At 37.1% G+C, this 13,963-nt stretch overlaps 1 pseudogene; it reads left to right on the forward strand.

Annotated features, from left to right (window-relative positions):
- The first annotated feature begins 9,064 nt into the window (after window positions 1-9,064).
- On the forward strand, window positions 9,065-9,681 carry LOC110302460 (annotated as a pseudogene).
- The last annotated feature ends 4,282 nt before the right edge of the window (window positions 9,682-13,963 follow it).

Here is a 13,963-nt window from a genome sequence, read left to right on the forward strand (position 1 = left end):
TCCTGGAACTCACTTTGTAGACCAGGCTGGCCTCGAACTCAGAAATCCACCTGTCTCTGCCTCCCAAGTGCTGGGATTAAAGGCATGCGCCACCACTGCCCGGCTTCTCTCTCCTTTTTTAACTAACTAAAACTTATGAGGATTCCTGATATCTATGAGGGTGTGGAGGAGTTTGTAATCTATATAGTCAATTATAATCTATATAGAGTTCATAGCCTCTTAAAAATCAAGCATATTTCTACCCACAAGATCGAGCAGTTCCATTTCTAAGTATTTAGAGAGAAATGAAAGCATGTGTTGTAATGAAGACTGGTATACAGTGATGGATGACCAGCTTTAGTAGCGGTTCACTAAAACTGTAAAGCAGATGTCTATACTCTGAAGTAGTCATACAACGGAAAATTCCTGAACAATAAAACAATTTTTTTAAAGGGAATGGTTAGTACATATACCACATATATGTTGAAAGAATTTTAAAATAATTACACTGAGGAAAAAGAATGTCTCCTATATGAGTCTATTTAAATAAAAATGTTTGAATGCAAAAAAGGAATACAAAGGAAAACAGTTAAACAAATGAAACAAACACAATCTGAAAACTTTCTGATATTATGAATAATTTCAGTCAAATGATTATCAAACTAGGAACCCTGAGTAGGAAAACAATAACATTCTAACCCTCTCCTATCCAAGCTAATAGATTCCAAAGCAAACGAGAAAAATCTTGAAAGTCATTTAGGAAAATGACATGATGTTTACAAAAGATCAAAATTCTTAAAATGGATAATATTGACATTGAGTACTGGAATTTTTTTTCATTTTCATTTAGTTGTAGTGAGTAAAAAAAAAATCGAAAGTAAAAAATTTGAAATCCCCAAATGATACTGGCAAAAGGCATCATGGCTTTAGAAGTGTGACATAATGTCTTCAAATGAAATTTAACTCTGTCCTTTAATTTTGTAATTCTTACCTTTTTGTTTTGGTTTTCAGTTTTGTTTTGTTTTTTTTCTGTTTTGTTTGGTTTTTTGAGACAGGGTTTCTCTGTATAGCCCTGGCTGTCCTGGAACTCACTCTCTAGACCAGGCTAGTCTCGAACTCAGAAATCCGCCAGCCTTTGCCTCCCAAGTGCTGGGATTAAAGGCGAGTGCCACCACTGCCCAGTAATTCTTACATTTTTTAAATGATTAACTAAGTAATTAGTTAATTAATTGTTTTAGGTGCATTGGTGGTTTGCATACGTGTATATCTATGATAGGGCATCTGGTCACCCAGAACTGGAGTTACAGACAGTTGTGAGCTGCCCTCAGAGTGCTGCGAATTGAACCCAGGTTTTCTGGAAGAGCAGCCACTGCTCTTAACTGCTGCCCCATCTCTCCAGCCCCCTAATTCTTTGATGTCTATACAATTTCTAGTCATGCTCCTTTGCAATCTCTGTCTTCATTTCTTTATACAATTTCCATATTTTCCCTTCATTTCAGTTTAGCTAGATTTATAACATTGATCTTTTAAAATATTTTTGGGTTTATGTTTGTTCATTTCCCATTTTATTTAATTAAAAATTGTTTCAAGAAAACCTCTCATGTGGCTCCAATTGATGTTGAGCTCTCTGCATAGCTAACGATGACTTTGAACATCTGATTAGCCTCCCTCTCATTAAGTGCTGGAATTGCAGGTGTACACCACCACCTCTGGAATTGCAGATGATGTACACCACTCCCCCTCATTTATGCAACACTTGGGACTTGAACTCAGGACATCTTGCATACTAGGCAAGCACTCTACTGAGCTGTACCCCAATTGCTCAGTTTTTATTTTACTTACTCACTATTAACACTTCTTTCTTTCTATTTGTTTATTTAGTCATGTATATTCTTTGATTATTAAAATAATTTTCATTTTGTACATCCATTGCACATGGCTGTGTTACTAAGGGACACTTGCATTTCTTTCTTCAGAGATTTGAAGTTCTTATCATACAGATCTTTCACTTCCTTAGTTAGAGTCACGCCAAGATATTTTATATTATTTGTGACTATTGAGAAGGGTGTTGTTTCCCTAATTTCTTTCTCAGCCTGTTTATTCTTTGTGTAGAGAAAGGCCATTGATTTGTTTGAGTTAATTTTATATCCAGCTACTTCACCGAAGCTGGTTATCAGGNTTAGGAGTTCTCTGGTGGAATTTTTAGGGTCACTTATATATACTATCATATCATCTGCAAAAAGTGATATTTTGACTTCNTCNTTTCCAATTTGTATCCCNTTGATCTCCTTTTGTTNTCGAATTGCTCTGGCTAGGACTTCAAGTACTATGTTGAATAGGTAGAGAGAAAGTGGCCCTTTAAGTTGAAAATCTTCATTCTCATTTGCGCCTATTATCAGTAGGTTTGGTCTTCTCATTGTGTCCTGGATTTCCTGGATGTCTTGAGTTAGAATCTTTTTGCATTTTCCATTTTCTTTGATTGTTGTGCCGATGTTCTCTATGGTTTCTTCTGCAGCTGAGATTCTCTCTTCCATCTCTTGTATTCTGTTGCTGATGCTTGCATATATGGTTCCAGATTTCTTTTCTAGGGTTTCTATCTCCAGTGTTGCCTCACTTTTTAGTTTTCTTTATTGTGTCTACTTCCCTTTTTAGGTCTAGTATGGTTTTGTTCATTTCCATCACCTGTTTGGAATTGCTTTCCTGTTTTTCTTTAAGGACTTCTACCTGTTTGGTTGTGTTTTCATGTTTTTCTTTAAGGACTTGTAACTCTTTAGCAGTGTTCTCCTGTATTTCTTTAAGTGAGTTATTAAAGTCCATCTTGATGTCCTCTACCATCATCATGAGATATGCTTTTAAATCCGGGTCTAGTTTTTCGGGTGTGTTGGGGTACCCAGGACTGGGTGGGGTGGGAGTGCTGTGTTCTAATGATGGTGAGTGGTCTTGGTTTCTGTTAGTAAGATTCTTACATTTGCCTTTCACCATCTGGTAATCTCTGGAGTTAGTTGTTATAGTTGTCTGTGGTTAGAGCTTGTTCCTCCAGTGATTATGTTAGCCTCTATCAGCAGACCTGGGAGACTAGCTCTCTCCTGAGTTTCAGTGGTCAGAGTACTCTCTGCTGGCAAGCTCTCCTCTTGCAGGGAAGGTGTTCAGATATCTGGCGTTCGGACCTGCCTCCTGGCAGAAGTTGTGTTCCACTCACCAGAGGTCCTAAGATCCCGTGGAGAGTCCTCTGAGGGCCTTGGGGGTGACCTCAGACTCCACGCCCAAGGTGCCCCGTGCTGGCACCGACCGGAAGGGGACATTTTCTTAATGTTTAACTTCAAAGAGTTTTTGCTATTTGAAAATATGTAAAATATTCTTACTGATAAAATAATTTCTTTCCTAGAAACACTGATAATCTTTTTTAAATTTATTTAATTTTTTTGATATTTTCTTTATTTATATTTCAAATGTTATTCCCTTTCCTGCTTTCCCCTCCAAAAACCCCCTATCCACTCCACCCTTTCCCTACTCACCCACCCACCCACTCCTGCTTCCTGGCCCTGGCATTCCCCTGTACTGGGGCATAGAACCTTCACAGGACCAAGAGCCTCTCCTCCCATTGATGACCGACAAGGCCATCCTCTGCTACATATGCAGCTANAGCCATGAGTCCCACCATGTGTTTTCTTTGGTTGGTGGTTTAGTCCCAGGGAACTCTGAGGGTACTGGTTACCTTGATCTCCTTTAGTTGTCTCATTGCTATACAAAACATTTCAAGAACTATATTGAATAGACAACCTTTACTTGTCCTTGATATTTGTGGAATTACTTAAAGTTTCTCTTCATTTAACTTGACGTTGGCTATTGGCTTGCTGTACATTGCTTTTTTTTAATATTTAGACTACCTTGTGTCTCAGATCTCTCTAATATTTTTAACATAAATGTGTGTTGGATTTTATCAAAGGCTTGTTAATCATCTAATAAGATGATTGTGTGATTTTTTTTCTTTCACTTTGTTTATATGATGCATTACATTGATGGATTCTCAAATGTTGAACCAAATCTGCATCCAGGGGATGAAGGCTACTTGATCATGGTGGATAATGGCTTAGATGTGTACTTGGATTCAGTTTGTGAGTATTTTTTGAGTATCAATGTTCACAAGAGAAGTTTGATCTGAAATTCTCTTTCTTATCAGGGTGATTGTCCTCATGGAATGAATTTAGCAATGTTCCTTCTGTATTATTGGTTTTAATTTGTTTATCTTGACTCCAATTTTTCTGTTCAGTTAGCTGTTGTTTATTTTTTTGATTCATGTTTGCTTCTTTGAGAGATAGAACACAAAGCTGGGTGATTAGAGAGGTGGGAATGATTTGGGAAATTTAGAAGATTCAATGTCAGGATCTAATGTGATCTGTCATAAAAATATTATAGATTTAAGGAGAGAACAATTATTAATAAACTCTTAGGGCAAGAGTTAATGGTAGTGGTTTAGGAATTAGATTTCATTCCCTGGGATCAGTCATATCTAGGTCCCCGAAAATCAATCATGAATCTACAGCTAATTTACTATATCAATGGTGTCCAAATATTTTGCTCTGTCTAGAATATTTGTTTCATGTGATTAGTATTATAACCTTTCTACAAACATCATGAGAGACGATGGAGGAAATTACAGGAAGCTGTGTTTTATAAATGATTTTCATACCCTTAATGAGATTGTTGCCTTCAAGTGATGGATGTTAATCTCTCTGCAGTGTTGATCATCTAGAGCTAGACCATTTTTATATGTGTGTTTCTGTGGAATGAACTCCATGGGTTTCCTTCCTCCTCTTCCAATTGAAAGTATGTTCTCACCAAAGGTACTAAATCCCTGCNTGGCTATCAGTATCTCAGTCATATTCATAGGCACATTTAATTTAATTCATGGGTAAGAACTGTTAGACTGATTGATTAAAAAAATAACTTCAAATTCACTGTCATGGAGTTGGAGTGGATCTAGAAACTATTCAGGAAAGAGGGTGAATATGATTTTAAATACACTATGTGAAATCCTCAAAGAATTAATAAACTTGACATGGAAAATAAAGTGTACAAGCTCATTGAAGCTAGACAACATATACTACAGCATAATAATCACCCAAAAGATGCAAACAAGAAGAAAACTTAAAATATAATGTAAAGTCAAAACAGAACATACCAAAATGTATGGGACATAATGAACATAATTAAGTGAGAAATGTTGTTTACAAGAGTAATTACCTACTGTGTATGTGTGTGTGTGTGAGAGAGAGAGAGAAGAGAGAGAGAGAGTTTATGTGAATGATTTATGGTTCCCTTTGAGTTCTTGGGAAAGAAAAACAAAAACAAAAACCAAGAATATACAACAACAAATAAAATTAGATAGGAATATTTAAGCAAATTCAGGTATGAAATTAAATTAAATGGAAATAAAATAAAACAAATAATTATTTCTTTGAAATGATTAATAAGTTTAAAGCATCTCCTCCCAGAGAGTAGATCCAAATCAGTAAAATTATATTTGCCAAGAACAACATTAAAATAGACACAGAGATTGAACGTGTTATGGTTTATAACTTTAATAATCTGAAGTACACTAAATTGGAAATATATAAGAAATAAAAGGGTGTGTGTGTGTTTGGTGTGTGTGTCTTACCTCATATTAACATTAAGAAAAATAACTTACATAGCTGTGTAACAGACAATGAGATGGAAATTATTTTAAAATCCCACTCTAAAACAAAACAAAACTATCCTGTCCCGAGGGATTCAGTTATTCGTGGGTGCGAGGGGGACAGCAAACCTGGAAGGAAATGGGATTGGAAGAGAAGGAGAAGCAGGAGACCAAGCAAAGTTGTCAAGGTCTCGTTTATTAGGCTGAGGTGCCTTGTTTTAAAGCATACATCGCGGGGAATAGGGAAGGGTCGCGGGGGGGGGGGGGGGGGAATTTTACAAAGAACAAAGAAGTGGGCATCTGCTGACATGAGGGCTGAAGTCAGGCACCAGGCAGCGGGCACTCTGCATCTTATCTCCGGAACATAGATTCTCCTTGACAGCCTTGGGTGTCAGGCTGGGCTCAGGCGTAACTCATTTCCTTGGATGGCATGGGAGTCAGGAAGAGATAGGGAAGAGGGGACTATAATTCAGCTTTTACAGCCTCAGGTGTCAGAAAGGGAATAGGGAGGAGGGAGTGATAACCAGCTCCTAGCACGAGGCCATTTGGCCTGTTAGGGAGATTGTGAAGGGCTCGCTTTCTCACGGGATGGTCTCTGACACAAAACAAAACAAATAAATAATCAAACATAAAAGCACTGAGTCAGAACTTCTTAGCATAGAGTTCTAGCAGATCTTCAAAGTAGAATTATCACTAGTACCAAGAAAATGAAAGACAATTTTCCAGTTTTTAAAATTCAATCATGTGTGCTCACCAGATTTGTTTGCTTGTTGTTTGTTTCATTTCAACATATGGTAGGTACCTGAAAGAATTTAATTGTGAAAATAGCTGCATAATATTCAGCTGTAAGGCATTTTTTTCCTTTTTTCTAATTCTCAATGCCTATCCTTATATCCATAAATAAGCATAGTCCTGTTTACTCACAATATGGATTATGTGTAATAGACTTGTAGCATTGCAGACAATCTCAACTTGTTAACATGTAAGGACAACTAACTGAGGGTGTCCAAGCCCATGTGATATATACACAACATGACCCCTGCACCCACAGCTCAGGGAACATATAAAGGAACTAGAAGATGGTGAAATCTGGAGGACTAAGCTGCCCGCTGAGAGAAAACGTCTTCTATGTAATAGTGGAGCTGCACCTGTGAAAACTTAACAGGTGGGTCACCTAAGTAAGACCTACAAAATGACATTACCAGTTGGCATGCCATAGGAAGGGGAAATTTTCACATATTCACACAGCTAAGTGGAGAACTACAAACATTCACCTGATGCTGAGAGATGGAGATTCAGTCTTCTTCTATGTTATCAGACACCCTCATCAATTGCACGTCAGGAATACCTGTGTTCCACATACATCTATGAGCCTAACCATTTATATGAAGAAACATTAATAAATCCATCAATCAATCAATAAATCAATCAATTATAAAAAAAAATGACTTGTACAAATATTCTGAACTGTAGGATTTGAGCTACTCTTTTCTCCATTGTAGTCCTGGCAGTACTGCACACTTTAAGTTACCTTAAAAGAAAAACTTAGGAGAAATATAATTAGATTTTTTTGATATATGTAGTTGGATTATTAGATCATGTCACAAAAATAAGGATAAATCCTGACTGTGTGTTCCTAGATTTATTTCCCAGTATTTAATACCATATACTTCCTTTAAGTGAATACAAGTATTTTCAAAGATTCTCTACTCAAGACTGGAGAGGTGGTTTGTTTGGGGCTTTTTCATTAATTAATTTACTTTGCATCCAATACACTGCCTTGTCTTGGAGTTCTACTCTCATATCGTCCATCCCCCACTTCACCCTTAATTTATGAGAGATCAGAGTGCCCTCTGGGTATCCTATCACTCTGGCACATCAAAATTCTGTAGGGCTACACATATCCTCCCCACTGAGGACAAACAAGGCAGCCCAATCAGGAAATAGTACAAGCATTGCTACATCAGGAAAGCTGAGAGTCACTGCTTTAAGTTATTTAATACACAGATAGGTATAGCTACTATCATCCAAATACAGCTGTGTAGCAGCTACTACATCTTTGCCTCATGCAACATCGCTGAGGATGTCATGAAAAGAATACCAGGTCATCTACTGTAAAACATTTCCCCTAGAAAATTATAGCATAAACAAAATAATCCCCATAATAGAATGGCTGTACTTATGAAGATGAAAGAGAGCAAATTTTATGGGGCTTCATGTTCATGCCTCATAACAAGCAAAAGACTACTGATTAGGACAGGTGGAAGAGGAGAATTAACCTCTCCTACAGATGCAGAGTGTCATTAGTTGGTTGTAGAATGCAGCATGTTCAAACTTGAAACCAAACACACACCAATATATTATCCTCATTTTAGAGCAGTGGTTCTCCATCTTTCTAGTGCTGTGAATATTTAATACAATTTCTATGTTGTGATGATTCCCACCAATGCATTCTGTGCTCCTACTTAAGAACTGTAATTTTAACAATGAAGGACCTATCCACCTTGGGATCCATCCTATTCACAACCACCAAATCTTAACACTATTAATGAAGTCATGTTGTGCTTGCAAACAGGAGCCTATATTGGCTGTCTTCTGAGAGGTTCTACTAGCAGCTGACTAAGACACATGAAGATCTTTATCAGCAACCACTGGACTGAGGTCACAGACAACTTTGAAAGAGTTAGGAGAAGGATTGGAGGAGAAGAAGTGGATGGCAAACCCATAGGAAGAACTAACTGGGTTAGTATTAACTAACCCAGACATCTCAGAGCTACCAAAGACTTTTCCATCAACAAAAGAGCATACATGGGCTGGTCTGTGTCCCCCAGCACATATGTAGCAGAGGACTCGACTTCTGTGGCCTCAGTGAGAGAATATGTGCCAAATCCTGTAAAGCTTTGATGCCCCAGGGAAAAGGAATGTTGGGGATGGTGAGATGGGAGATATGGGTGAGGGTGAGGGGGTAAATGTGGGAATACCCTCTCAGAGGCAAAGGGGATGGGGGGATGGAGTGAAGAATTTTGGGACTGGGGAGGAGAAAGGAGCCAGCATTTGGAATGTAAATAAATAAAATAATTTAATTTTAAAAATCACATAGAGTCATAGCCCACAGGTTGACAAATTTTTTAAAGCCTCTTGCAAAAATCTTGAATCTGATTTGAAATTGTAGATGAGAATTAAGAATGCACAGATATGATATCAGGAAGAAAGATAGAAACAAAAAAGGGTGGAAGATAGAATTTTGGAAGGGGAGCTTTAGCTTTTTTATTTTCTAATACCAGTGCCCTTGACTAAGAGAACAAGTGATGATGTTGGTTACAGAAGATTTTAGAAGCCACCAACCTTACTAGCCTAATGCTCACCATAGGAAAATGAGCCTTTCAAAGCTGAGAAACTGTATTTACAATGGCTGTTTCCATAGTTCTTGCCAAAACAATCACTGTGTTTCTGGGTTTCAAAGTCCCAGAACCTGGAAGAAGGTTGAGGAACTTCCTGGTATCAGGGATGCCCAACTACATTATTCCCATATGTTCATTAAAACAATATATTCTGTGTTCAATCTGGCTAGCAGTTTCTCCTCCCTTTGTTGATATTGATGAATACTCTGAGCATGGACACATCATTATTGTGTGCATAAGGGCTCAGTTACTGCATTCTACTGTGTCCTGGGATACTTGGCCTGCCTGACCTTTGCAAGCTTCACTTTGGCTTTCTTGTCAAAGATTCTGCCTGATGCATTCAACAAAGCCAAGTTCTTGACCTTCAGCATGCTAGTGTTCTGCAGTGTCTTGGTCACCTTCCTCCCTGTCTACCATAGCAGCAAGGGCAAGGTCATGGTTGCTGTGGAGATCTTCTCCATCTTGGCGTCCAGTGCAGGAATGCTTGGATGCATCTTTGCACCCAAGATCTACATCATTTTAATAAGATCAGAAAGAAAATCTATCCAAAAGATCAGGGAGAAATCATATTTCCGAACAAATCTTTCAGGAATTCTGTCAAACATAAAGTTGGTACATACCTAGCAAATATGGGGTTACAGTGCATGTATGTAGTTTTCGAGTCATTCTCACTGGTTCCTCTAGTGATGTCTAGACGTATTATATCTACCCATCTTGTATACATTCTCCATAAAATCTTCATTCATTTACTTGCTTTGTTTCCTTGGGAAGAAATAAAATTCTCAATTATTATTACAATTTTACTCACCATTTTTGCTTTCATTGAGATTTCTGCCCTGATAACTTCCAATAAATTTTATTAGGCAGTTGAATCTATGACCTTGTATAGAAAGTGAGTCCCATGACAGACAGGGCTACAAATAGAAACCACCTATTAAATCAAACAATCAGAGAAACAAACAATCTAAAAATCAACAAAGATGAAATCAGAACACAAATTCTTATTTCCAGTAGGAGCACATACATGACAGAAGACTGCCTGTTTTTTCAGCTATTCTTCAAGCTATTGGCCAGTAGTCTAAGGTGGAAATGTTCTTTTTCTGCTCTCAAATACAAAAATATTATATCCAACAATGGACAGAAGCTGGAGAACCCTGTGGTTGAATTAGGGGATGGTTGGAAGAAGCTGAAGAGGAGGGTGACCCATAGGAAGACCAGCGGTCTCAACTACCCTGGACAACCAAGATCTATCCGACACTATGCCACTAACCAGGCAGCATACACCAGCTGATATGAGGCCCCTGACACATATACAGCAAAAGACTGCCTGGTCTGGCCTCAGTGGAAGAAGACACATCTAGCTTGAGGACCCAGGGATTGGGAAGGTCTGGGGGATGCGTGGTGTGGATATCCTATTGGAGATGGGTGAGAAGGTATAGGATGAGGAAGAGTCATGGGGCAGACTGGGAGTGGGATAACTACTTGACTGAAAAATAAAAGAGTGGAAAAAAACAGAATAAAATAAAACAGCTTGTAGATATGTCAACGTGCAATTATCATTTAGTTATGGAAGGGACAGGTAAAACTACTGACACTGGCATGCACCTAATGTTTCTCAGAGACTGACCTCAGTTTCCAGTTCTGATTGAGGTCCTGGACTCAGAAAATTCTGAATAGATGGAGTGGGAGCCACAGGATTTGATTATGCTACTACCTAGAAAATAACATTTCAAAAAAGACAATTGAATGTTTGTGGCTGCACTAAATCCTTCCCATTCATCAATTCTCCTACCACAATGGGATACTGAATGTGTTTAAAATGCATCATCATTAACCAAAACTATAACTTCCCTAAGTTAGTCTTCACAGAAATATAATCATTAACAATGTCCCATTAAGGAACACATTTCTGCATTAACATCTTCACTTTACTCACTGAAAATTCATGGAAGATGTCATTTTTGCAAAGAAAGTTTTGATATTCAAACTGCAGTTTAAGGAAATTTCTATACAAATTTATTATAATGACTGATCTCCTCTAAAATTACCTTTATAATATATTCCAATCTTGAATTTTAATAATATTTACTTATTCTTTTTTATATTTAAGCATGTGCCCCTATATATTTCCTGGTCACCATGTAAGAGTAGGAGCCAGTGGAGAACAGAAAATGGCAAAATTCAACTGGACTGTTCTAGTTGGATGCTTGAAATCAAGGTTCAAGACCTCTGTTAGATTAGTGAAGAGGACAAATGAATACTTGTAACATTTTTGAAAATGCTAAGGAATGGACTGACGACTGTATTCATGATCTAGATACCCCCCTTTCAAAAATTCACACGATTTGATATCTACAAATTTCTAGATATTTTTTGATACATGATGTATAGAATATGAGGAATCTTATATTTTATACACACCCAGTTTATTGTGCTGCAATGTAAATTATTAAAATATTATTGCACAGTTAGTCACAATCATTCAAATTGTGTTGTCAACTACAGAACCAATATTACTCAAAAGATTATTTGTCTAGTATTGGCTACATATAAATGGGAGATTGGTAGATTTAGCCTGTATTCATTTATAAGGAAACCAATGTTTCTTAAGCACATTTACTGCCAGTTTATGGCTAAGCATTTAAATTCCTTAACACTAAATATGATGAACTGAGTCCATCCCTAAGACTATTTAATAACATGAGACAACATTACCCTAGAATGTGTCTTCTGAAATCTATACATTCTCACATAATACATACCCAAAATAATTATACAATGTGGAATAAAATTATTTCTAATAAAAAGTAAGAATCAAACCTATGTCTAACAATAAATACAAAAAAATAACAAAAGATTGTTTTAGTATTTTACTCCCACCTGAACTCTAAACTCCCTGGGGCCTCCATTCTCTTGAGGGTTAGCTGCATCATGTCTGAATGAACACAGACCCAGCAGTCCTCTACTGTATTTGTGTTGGGGGCCTCATATCATCAACAGGATTCAGCAGCTTCTGCCCATTGGTTGGGTGCAAATGTCTGCACCTGACACTTTCACCAGCTTGTTGGGTCTTTCAGAACATTTCTTAAACTTGTTACAGTGGGGATTGCACCTAATGAATGGGGTAAGATTGCTGAGCACATACATTCTGTTTGACCACTTGCTTGCTTGCTTGTTGTTAGTTTTCCTTGACATGGTGACTTACTAATATCATCTTCACTGTACTACACTAAAGTGTAGATCTCATGGAGATGGAACTTTGTGAATGAGAAAGTAGATGAGTTATCCTAAAGCCAATTGAGTCAGGAAGTAGGGTTTTCTAATAAAAAATGGAGTGGGTGGATGGGTGGGGGAGCATTGGCGTGGAGGCAGGTGAGGGAGTGGAATGGGGGTGGTGTTCAGAGGGGAAATCTGAAAGGGGATAACATTTGAAATGAAAATAAACAAAATAACCATGAAAAACTGGAACAGACCTTTCTACATTCAGCAATAGTGTTACTGTTACTTATCAAAAAGTCTCAAGAGTTCAGTGTCCCTACTNTCAGATGAGGATGCAACTGAGTGCATATTATTTCTATTTTTGCAGTTTTCAAAGATTAATATTATAATATTACAACATTCATCTCTCATACTTTTATTTCCTCTACACACATATAAAACAACTCCCTACTCTATGAGCACTTTTATTACATTTTCATGCATACACAGAAACACACACACACACACAAACCTTTCAGATTTCATTTAGCAAAGCTTTGTATGTCAGTGTATTTGGGCAGGCTAATTCATACTGTGAAACCTATTCCTTACCCTTCCCCACTAATATACAGAGTTTCCAAATCTCATAGGGACAGCGATCATAAAAAATTGACTTAGGAGGCATTGAATGTACATGAACTGTAATATTAAAATACATTAAGCATGATATTAGATCCTGTGAGTTTATCAATCTAGGGCAATTCATAATAGCTTTGATAATGTACTAAAATTTTTGTTTCTGAAACATAATGAATGACATCCTCATCAAAATAGAGTGGAATAGAGAAAAAAAATGTCAGATACATTTGATTTTGTGCAAAGATGATGAGCAGTATGAAACTGAATTCTTGCAGTTCACCAATGTCCTTCTATGACATATTTGTCTAACAGATGGGTATCTGTATATATGTATGATATGCATATGGTTATGTATTATATATGTGTGTATATATATGCATATCTATCTATCTATGTGTGTGTATAAATGTGTATGTGATATATATATGAAGGCTTCTTCAACACTCTTAAGTAGCATGGACTGTCAATAAAAATTTTGAACCTGCACTAGCAATACTTTCCTTTCTCCATCACATATGGATTAGTGTGTGAAGTCACCAATGGACAAGTATGCCAATATAGAGCACAAACATGCATTCACAAAACTGTTTTCTTTCTCACTCATGAAGATACTTTGGAGATGGCTTTGCCTTAATTACCCTGTGTTTATCTACATTCAAAATTGGGTCTCGTGGTATTTTTGATCACTACAGCATGGTACTTGTAAATTCTAGTTAACTGTTCATTAAACTACTTTGTCCTCACGTAAATAAAATTTTATATTTTGTTCTCCTTGCTCTTAATTGGCCATTCAAACTCTGGCTGCTGGAGCCTACAGTAAATCTTATTTTGAGTTAAATTTTCTTTTGCTGTTTATATTGTGCTGGTCAAAACAATTAGTATGTGACTTTCAATGTCATAGCCACTGGATTAAAAATGAAGTACCCACTGGTTTTACTTGTAGCTAACTCTATTATTCCCATTTGTTCCCTCATCATAATAATTCTCTATGCAACCTGGCTGGGGATTTCCATTCTCTCTGTTGATATTGATGTACACTTAGAATAGGCCCATATCATAATTTGTACCT

Source organism: Mus caroli, chromosome 9 (assembly GCF_900094665.2).
Source record: "Mus caroli chromosome 9, CAROLI_EIJ_v1.1, whole genome shotgun sequence".
Lineage (NCBI taxonomy): Eukaryota > Metazoa > Chordata > Mammalia > Rodentia > Muridae > Mus > Mus caroli.